At 43.9% G+C, this 8879-nt stretch overlaps 1 pseudogene; it reads right to left on the bottom strand.

The window, feature by feature from the left end:
- Positions 1-838: 838 nt before the first annotated feature.
- Positions 839-4534, bottom strand: LOC124684505 (annotated as a pseudogene).
- Between the last annotated feature and the right edge of the window lie 4345 nt (positions 4535-8879).

Raw genomic sequence — 8879 nt, 5'->3', positions numbered from 1 at the left:
CTCTATGAGATCATCTCTATATTATCTCTAATGCAATTGTGTCATCTTCGGTAAAGGAGAGCTTTTTTGAAATAGTCTGATCCAGGGAGAATAGATTTATTACAAGGGGAGAATAGAGTTATTACAAGATCAAGCTAATTAGATCGAATCTCGTCAGCATACATTACTTTAGGAGTAATTTTTTTGAGAGTTACGTAAGTACTAATTAGTGAAGTATTTTCCAATATTCATTCTTGTCAGATGACCCCAATACCATAACAGTTCGGTCAATTCCGTCCATGTTTAAGACAATGTTGGACCAGTTGTATGGCGCGGTTCCTGCAGAATATGGTGACCCAACGCAGCCTCCCACCATCTATTTGGTCCCCGAGGAGCTTACAAACTTGGATCATAATCCCCGACGACAACATATCCCGGTTGCTGTTTATCTGGGTAGGCCTGTTCCTCACCATCATCCTCCGGGAATTCGGCGGCTTCAGAAATACAAATGGTGCTGTTTGCGGCAGCTCATCAGCCGGCATAGTCGTTTCATGGACCGTGAAAGGACTTCGGCGCTACTGGACGGTTGTTTCGAGAGCATGAAGGGTCTCGTGCCTCGAATTCGCGCATCCTACTCTGAAGAAATGTCAATGGATTTGGGCAACGGCGACAACCAGGTGGCCCAGCTTATGCTAGAAGACGGCTGCTTCATCCTACACCGCTTGCTCAAGATCAGTTTGACGATGATGAGGATTGGGCTCAGGTTTATGGCAGACCGTGCGACCTGCTGCTGCTTGAGAACCAGATCCCTTTCTTCGTGATCCGGGAGCTTTTTCAGCAGCTCAGGAATGAGGATGAGTCAGAAGAGCTCCTCGTGAGCGGCAGCCTCAGGCTTTTCCGGACCCTTCGTCCCCAGATGCTGCACAACTCGAGCATCACATGCGACGACGTGCACCACCTGCTGCACCTCTTCTACCTCTCCGTCGGCCTGCCGACAACTGACCGCCAGCAGCATTCCCGCCATCGCCAGAGTGGCGAGCTGCTGTCGGAGCTCCCGCAGTGGATCCCGTGCGCCAAGGAGCTGAAGGAGGCCGGGATCCGGTTCAAGACGAGGAAGAATGCCACGAGCTTCCTTGACATCAAGTTCGCCCGCGGCGTGCTGGAGATCCCGCAGCTGGAGCTCGACGACTTCAGCGAGTCAATGTTCCGGAACCTCATCGCGTTCGAGCAGACATACCCGGACACCGCGCGGGACGTCTCCACCTACGCCTTCTTCATGAACTGCCTCGTCACCTCGCCGGAGGACATGAGGATCCTGGGCCTGCGTGGCATCCTTGTCAACCATCTCAACAGCAGAAGGAGCATTGCCTGGCGATTTTTCAGCGACATAGTCGCCCAGGTGCACTGGTCCGCCGACAACTACCTGGTCGGCATAATGGGCGCGGTGAACAAGTACAGGGACAGCAGGCGTCACAAGTGGCGCGCGGCGCTCGTGCGCAACTATTTCACCAATCCCTGGGTGATCATGTCGGTGCTCGCGGCCCTGCTCCTGCTCGCCCTGGCCGTGCTGCAGAGCTTCTTCACTGTCTATCGCCACTTCAAGCCCCCAAACCCCAAGTAAGAGCACAACACAGGTAAGCTTAGCCGGTAATGTTATGTTCGGAGACCATCTCAGTTGCTGCTTTCAATAAAACTGGACCATGTATTGGCGGCGGTTTACAATACTCTCTAACCATGGACCGGAGATTTAAATTGCTTCCGATCTTAATTTGGCCATGTGTAGCCTGCTATGCGCCTGTATGATGATTGCATAATGTTGCTTATATTTCTTCAGCGCATTGCGTGTTGATGTATTCCCTTGTATTCAGTACTCTTATTGTAAACTGAATTGAGTCATTGCCATAGATATATACGTCCCGATTCACAAATAAGTGCTTGTTATCCCCGGGTACACAAATGGAATTCTATAAGAAGTCCAATTGTCAGTTTGTATTGATCATATCATTTTCTGCTACAAACTACAAAGGCCTATTTGATTTGCTGGAGACGATGTTATCCGTCCATAGTACTTCATCATTTGTAAAACCAATTTGGATATCTACCACATCCATTTTTATGCTCACCTGGATTCAGATATTACCGTGGCCATTTTTTATTTTACAATATGAATGTCTGATAAATTGGATTATCTATTATCAGCCCACAACTACATAAGAGAATGAGCGGGAGCGAAAAGTAAAGAAAGTAGAGCAAGCAGTTTCCTTTTTCTATTTACTCTTATGTTCTCATCTAGTATCCAAAACTCTCTTTCTTTCCCTTTATATACATCGAGAGACGGTCATAGTCCTCCACCAAATGGCACCCACACTCACTCTCTTTAACCATCATTAGTTTAGCTATTGCCTGCCTTTATCCAAAGCTCTCTATAGTCGATCTAGATCAGCTGCTCCCAGCTTGATTATGCACTTTGCGTCTTTGCCACTCTATCTTCCTCCCTAAGTTCAGATCAGCACCATGAGCGACATGAGCGCTAACGACGACATGACCAACATGGGCGAGCCTCAGAGTGAGATGGTGGGCGCCAAACCAAAGCTTGGCACCTGGGAGCATCAAGTTGATACTCCATCTCGTAGGTCAGTACATCAAAACCAGGCCTTAACATTCACTACAAGAAAATAGAAAAGAATATACACGAGGTCGAATCTGGCTTGGATTATGACCACAGCCTGCGTTGTCCTCCCCATTCTTTTGCTCTTTTTTAAAAAAAAACTTGTTGTTCTTGGTTCAATTTTTTGTGTGCCCCAGGACTATTGTCTTGAGATTTCTTGATTTTGGGTTTTTCTTTTGGAAGTTTATTATGCGAACTTGGTGAAACATGTGAGTAGTGGAAAGCCTAAACATCATGAGTAGTGAACCGAATGATAGATGCATTGTGTTATTTGTGTGGGTACTGCTGCCAAACTCGTCGACTTATGCAGGGTGCCGTGGGCTATCATTTTCTGCTTGTCAAATCATCTTTATTTAATCTTCATTTTGTCCATAACACTGCGTTTTCCAGATACCCCGTTGTGTCATTTGTGAATGAAGTCCATACCGCGTCAGCCCCAGCACCAGAACACTATGAGCTTATCGGGGCCATTCGAAACATCTGGACTAATCCAGGACGTTCAGGTCTATAACCTTCTCCATTCTTTTTAACGCATCAAAAGGAATGTGATTATAGCATTCAATTCTGAATTGTAGTTTCACTTTGCAGAAGCTACTATCTGTTATAAGCTGCATTTAAATCTGGATGGTACTAATTAACCGAGGCTTCATCGCCAGGCACTATGCTTTCATGTGCAGAAATTCACAAATATACTTTTTTTTTCAGAAATTCAGTTTTGAGGCATACACAGAAATATATACATACTCAAAATAAATAGATAACTTCCAAATATTTTGGAAATACTTGGACCACATATACATAAATCTAGGCATGTAATATCACATTTCAACCTACCCAAACTACCATAAAATGTTTGATTGCAGTGCTTTTGAATCTAGACTAGATAGTTTTGCATTGTTATGATCAGGTATATCCAGATATTGATATTTTAAAAAATACAAATAAGCTTGCTCGGATTATGTATTCATAATCGTGGTAAAAGTGGGTTTCAGTCATCTTGTTAGCTTTCAGGGCTATATATTCCTAGAATAATCAGGGACAAAAACTATTTTATCATATCAATAAATAAAAGAAAACAAGATTCCCACCATTATTTTCATGTGCTACGATGCATCGATCATCCTCTGAACTATGTGGCGTCCACCTCTGGTTCACACGAACTGCCGGCAGCTATTCACGCCAGCTTGATACTGTCACCATGACCATCAATATATACTTTTTTGCTCCGGGTGTGATGCTAACTGGCTGCTTTATGCAAATTGCGATCATTAAGAAAAGTAGCTGAGAATACTCAACAGAATAAAGCAACATATCTGAACGTGTACTGATAAGTTAGCATCAGCCCGAAAGGAATTTTGTTGTATCTCAGATATGATCAGTCAACAGTACATAAATATAGACAGTTTATACGATGATGTACCTATTCCATTACTTTTGAGTTAACATCAGTATACCGTACCAGGAATAAATTCCGAGTCGATTGCTTCTAGGATACTATACGGCCTGTTAGATCACTGTATCAGCATGAGCACAGTTTTGTGTTAACATCACACTATAAAAAATTAAAAATGGCTAGTTCACCGATGCAAATAAACTACCTGCTACATCAGTACATGCACAAGAATGTAACTTGGAAAGTTTTGGAATAATAGTTTTAGCCTCAGCCATCTTTGAGAGCTAGGTCCGCAACTATTTCAGCAACCCTTGGGTGACCATGTCGGTGCTTGCTGCCCTGGTCCTGCTCACCATGTCTGCGCTTCAGACCTTCTTTGCTGTCTATGCCTACTTCAAGCCTCCGAAGTAGGCGCACATACATACAGTAGAGGTAAGCTAGCCAGAAATATGTTGGGAGAACAACTAAGGTGCTGCTTTCATGAAACAGGGCATGTATTAGAAGAACATACAATATTTCTTGGCTTCTTGCTATATGTTACGGAGAGTGTCATGGCGTTCAGTCAAAACTTTACCTCTCTAACTGCGGACCGGAGATGTTAATCTTATTTGGTTATGTATCCTGCTGCATCTATGATTCCTTAATGTTGCCTATCTTTCTTCAGTGGCTTCCCTGTTACTATAATCCATTGGTATTCTGTTTTTTATTTTTTTGCGAAACAATCCATTGGTATTCTGTGACAGACAGAATTTCTGTCTGTTCTCGTATTGTAACTGAACTGAGTAATAGCTATTCATATGTTTCTCTTCGCTAGCTACCTTACAATATGATCTGGATTCACTAAGTAATTTGACTTTTTTATAAGAGCACTAGTGGAATTATGTAAGAAAAAGAAGATGTCATATTATATAGTACCATCTATGTGCATAATTTTTTTTGCTAGAAAGGACACATTAATTCAGAGGATTCCACAAACATAGTGATTAGATGCCATGGTCATGGCATGACATGCCCAAACCTAAATAAACTGAAAACAGGACAACAAGAAATGGAACCTTTTTTATTAAATCAGAGAAAAAATATAAACATTTATTTAGATCATACAGAATCAAAAGCAAATTTTGTATATTGTAGCTAGGGAATCTTAACTCAATTTCACGACAGCTATTAGCTCATGTAAAATTAGGTTGGACTGTGATTGAACGAATTTATTTATTGTGGAATGTTAAAAATAAGCCACAAAGCACAAAATAATTTGTTGGTTAAAACAATATGATACACAGAAATTTGGCACACAAGAGGAATTACCATCAGTGGTGGACCTATGGGGAGGATTTCCATCATGGGTATGCGGAGTTAAAACATTTCTATTTGGTTAACAATATAAAACCTAAATTTCACCATAAAAACTAATAAAATACAGAAATTTATTGGTAGCAACAGTGTCTCCAGTTAAATAGAAAAATCAAAAGAAAAACCGCAGCTGTAGTTTAATGCTACAATGCACACGAATCATCCAGCGTTCTCAATCGGCAAAAGATTGAAGAAGAAGAAAATGACTCACAGATCCTTAGTTGGGGGATTGTTGTGGCGGCAGAGCAGTGGCCTGCTTCACCGCTGAGTGCCGCCGCGGCCTTCAGGAATCGGAGTCAAGAAGCACGCCGTCACGGTCGTCCGTTGTCCCGTGGCGCCGCCGGCACGCCGATGAGCTCCGCTGATCCGCTCTAGGCCACCGCTCTCGGAACAGAGGAGCACTCGTCCATCGCAACTGGGCCAAAAGGCGTCCCTTCGGCTGCCTCCTGTACCTACGAAAATTGCGCGTCCTGCTGGCCCGGTAACATATTGATGTCCTACGTGGCTATTTGTAATATTACTATCTTTTTTGTGTGTGCAATGCATCCCCTTTGTAAATCCATGTTCAGAGAGAATATATGGACACGAATTAGCAGCACCCGGGAAGAATTGTGCCCTTCTTTTCAAAGTTCGAAATTTGTATTTTTAAGTTTGAAAAAATTCTAAAAACTAATTCGGGAATAGGTACATGGATGGACTGTATACCCGTCTGAAGTTTCAGTAGAAAACTCTTTATATTTTAGACTATAGAAAATATATATAGACAGATATTTTTTGTCAGAATTTAGAAAAAAAAATACTTTCCAAAATACAAGGTATTTCAAAACGAAATTTTCTGGCGTACAATCTTGAAGTACACATCTGGCTTCGAGATGTGATCTCACAGTGACAAACTTGAAGGTGACCACAATTTTTTTTTCCTCATGACAAGTTTACACCACAAAGTAGCTCCTCCCTAGTCAGGGATCGAGTTTATTCTGAACATTACTGATGATATTCTCATCATCACTTTTGATCCAATAGGGAGCAGTGTCTCCTACATTAATGTAACTGAAGTCATATCAGGCTTTTCTATGACAACTGAATCAACCATAAAATTGAATTCCTTAGGTCTATCAGAGGTGCCATTGCAGACAACTTACAAAATCAATGTGGGTGGAGCCCAAGTGGAAGCTGTCAATGATAAACTATGGAGATGAAAATCTGGTGACAAGTCTGGTAAGATGAAAATCACTATTGCACCATCTGAGTGGAAAAACATCTGAGTGGAAAAATGTGACGCAAGATGGCATCCAGTGGCGGAGCTTAGTGCATGTCAGGGGGGCCCCCCCCCCCCCCCCCCCCCAACCAATGATTTGTACATGCATCCAAAAGTTCAAATAATATCTTGCTTGGTTCGCAACCCCCACTGTATACCTTTGCATGTGCTAGAAGAGGCAACAAATCAGTTTGATGAGGAAAAGGTTATCGGCACAAGAGGTTTTGGAAAGTTTTACAGAGCAGTCATGCAGGGTGGTTGTAAAATTGCAATTAAGCGGCGAAACATGGTTGGATCTAGTCAAGGTAACAGGGAATTCCAGGCATAGATTGAGCTGCTATCACCAGTGTAGCACCTTCATGTGGTGTCACGCATTGGATATTGCAACGAACGTAGGTTACAAGAGAGGAGAACAAAAGAAAACACACCGACAACACACAAGACCGAGGAGAAAAGTGGCCACCCCGCAAACCTGGGGGGGACGGTTGGCCGATGAAAAAATTCATCACAACCCAAGCACATCAATCACAATGAAGAGCCCTCAGGACACGCTGGAGGGACACACAACTCAAGGCCTCGCCGGAGTAATCGAACGAACTTTGGTCCGCCGAGACCCAGCAACGACACTGCACCATTGACGTAATCGGAGGGCAACGTGCACCCGAGACCACACTACGCACCGACACCACCCGTGTCGAGAATCTGGCCGAAAGATCGCGCGCGGCCGAGATGACTCCACGACGCATGTGTGCCACTGGCTAGAGTCGAAGGGCATCACAAAGCAGAGACACACCCATTGAGCACTCTCTCATGGAGCACCCTCAATGCGCCGAAGGGCTCCAAGAAGGACCCGACACTAGAGCCTAGCAACCGGCAAGAAGAAGCTACCACCACCACTGCCACGGGTCACCTCGCATTGGAGAGGAGACCGCACCCATGGCCGCCTTCTGCATAACCATGGGGCACACCAGAACAGACGGAAGCAGCGTCCTCTGCCACTGATGGCAAGATAAAGGGGCTCGATACCTAGCCACAAAGGCCCCCGCGTGGGAAGCTGTGGTGACCCGGCATACCACTGCATGGTGTAGTATGCAAGTCTGATATAACACCAATGAAACACCGTTCCACTAGTATTATATCGCTCAGAGTGGTACAACAGAAACATATGCGGGTCCAAGGCATGTCTATAGAATTACATACAGACTCTGTTACATAAGATCAGCACAGCCTCCTACTATACAATGAGGTAAATCTGCAAATAAACTCCAGAAGAACGATTCGTAGACTAGTCTTATCACGAACTCTATTTGTAGAGTATTTAACTATCTAAAGAGGATAAGAATAGATTCTAGCTAAGTAGGAGCTAGGTTTAGGAAACTAGTTCCCTTCTATGGCTAAACTAGGTTTTCTCCTTGATGTATGTGGTATCTGACTCATCTGACAGGGTCTTGTCTCTTGAAGTAGTTGTTGACTCCTCGGCCTTCGAGTTGCACTGTAGATACTCCTTCGATGCCTCCATATCTAAGCAGGGGATTTAAGAGTGGGATGAGTACAAGCGTACTCAACAAGTTCATTATAGGAAAGAGGTGTTTAATGCACTAGCTACAGCACTAGACCAGAAAGTCTAATACCAATGCAAGTTTTCATAACCATTTCTTCAAAAGGTTGCTTTTATTCAGAAGAACTATGTCCGTCAGCCTTCACCGGTTTACTAGAACTTCATGGAGCTCCTTTCCGGCCGCGTTCGCAGTTCCATATCCCGGAACAGGGAGTGACAGGTGATACGCGTACAGCACGCGTCCGTTGGGAACCCCAAGAGGAAGGTGTGATGCGTACAACGGTAAGTTTTCCCTCAGTATGAAACCAAGGTTTAATCGAACCAGTAGGAGTCAAGAAGCACGTTGAAGGTTGATGGCGGCGAGATGTAGTGCGGCGCAACACCAGGGATTCCGGCGCCAACGTGGAACCTGCACAACACAAACCAAGTACTTTGCCCCAACGAAACAGTGAGGTTGTCAATCTCACCGGCTTGCTGTAACAAATGATTAGATGTATAGTGTGGATGATGATTGTTTGCAGAGAACAGTAGAACAATTGCAGTAGATTGTATTTCAGTATAGAGAATTGGACCGGGGTCCACAGCTCACTAGTGGTGTCTCTCCCATAAGATAAATAGCATGTTGGGTGAACAAATTACAGTTGGGCAATTGACAAATAAAGAGGGCATG

The sequence above is a fragment of the Lolium rigidum genome, chromosome 1 (genome assembly GCF_022539505.1).
Source record: "Lolium rigidum isolate FL_2022 chromosome 1, APGP_CSIRO_Lrig_0.1, whole genome shotgun sequence".
In the NCBI taxonomy this organism is placed as follows: Eukaryota; Viridiplantae; Streptophyta; class Magnoliopsida; order Poales; family Poaceae; genus Lolium; species Lolium rigidum.
Note: the sequence above shows the minus strand (reverse complement) of the source record. Positions and strands in the feature narration are given on the sequence as shown.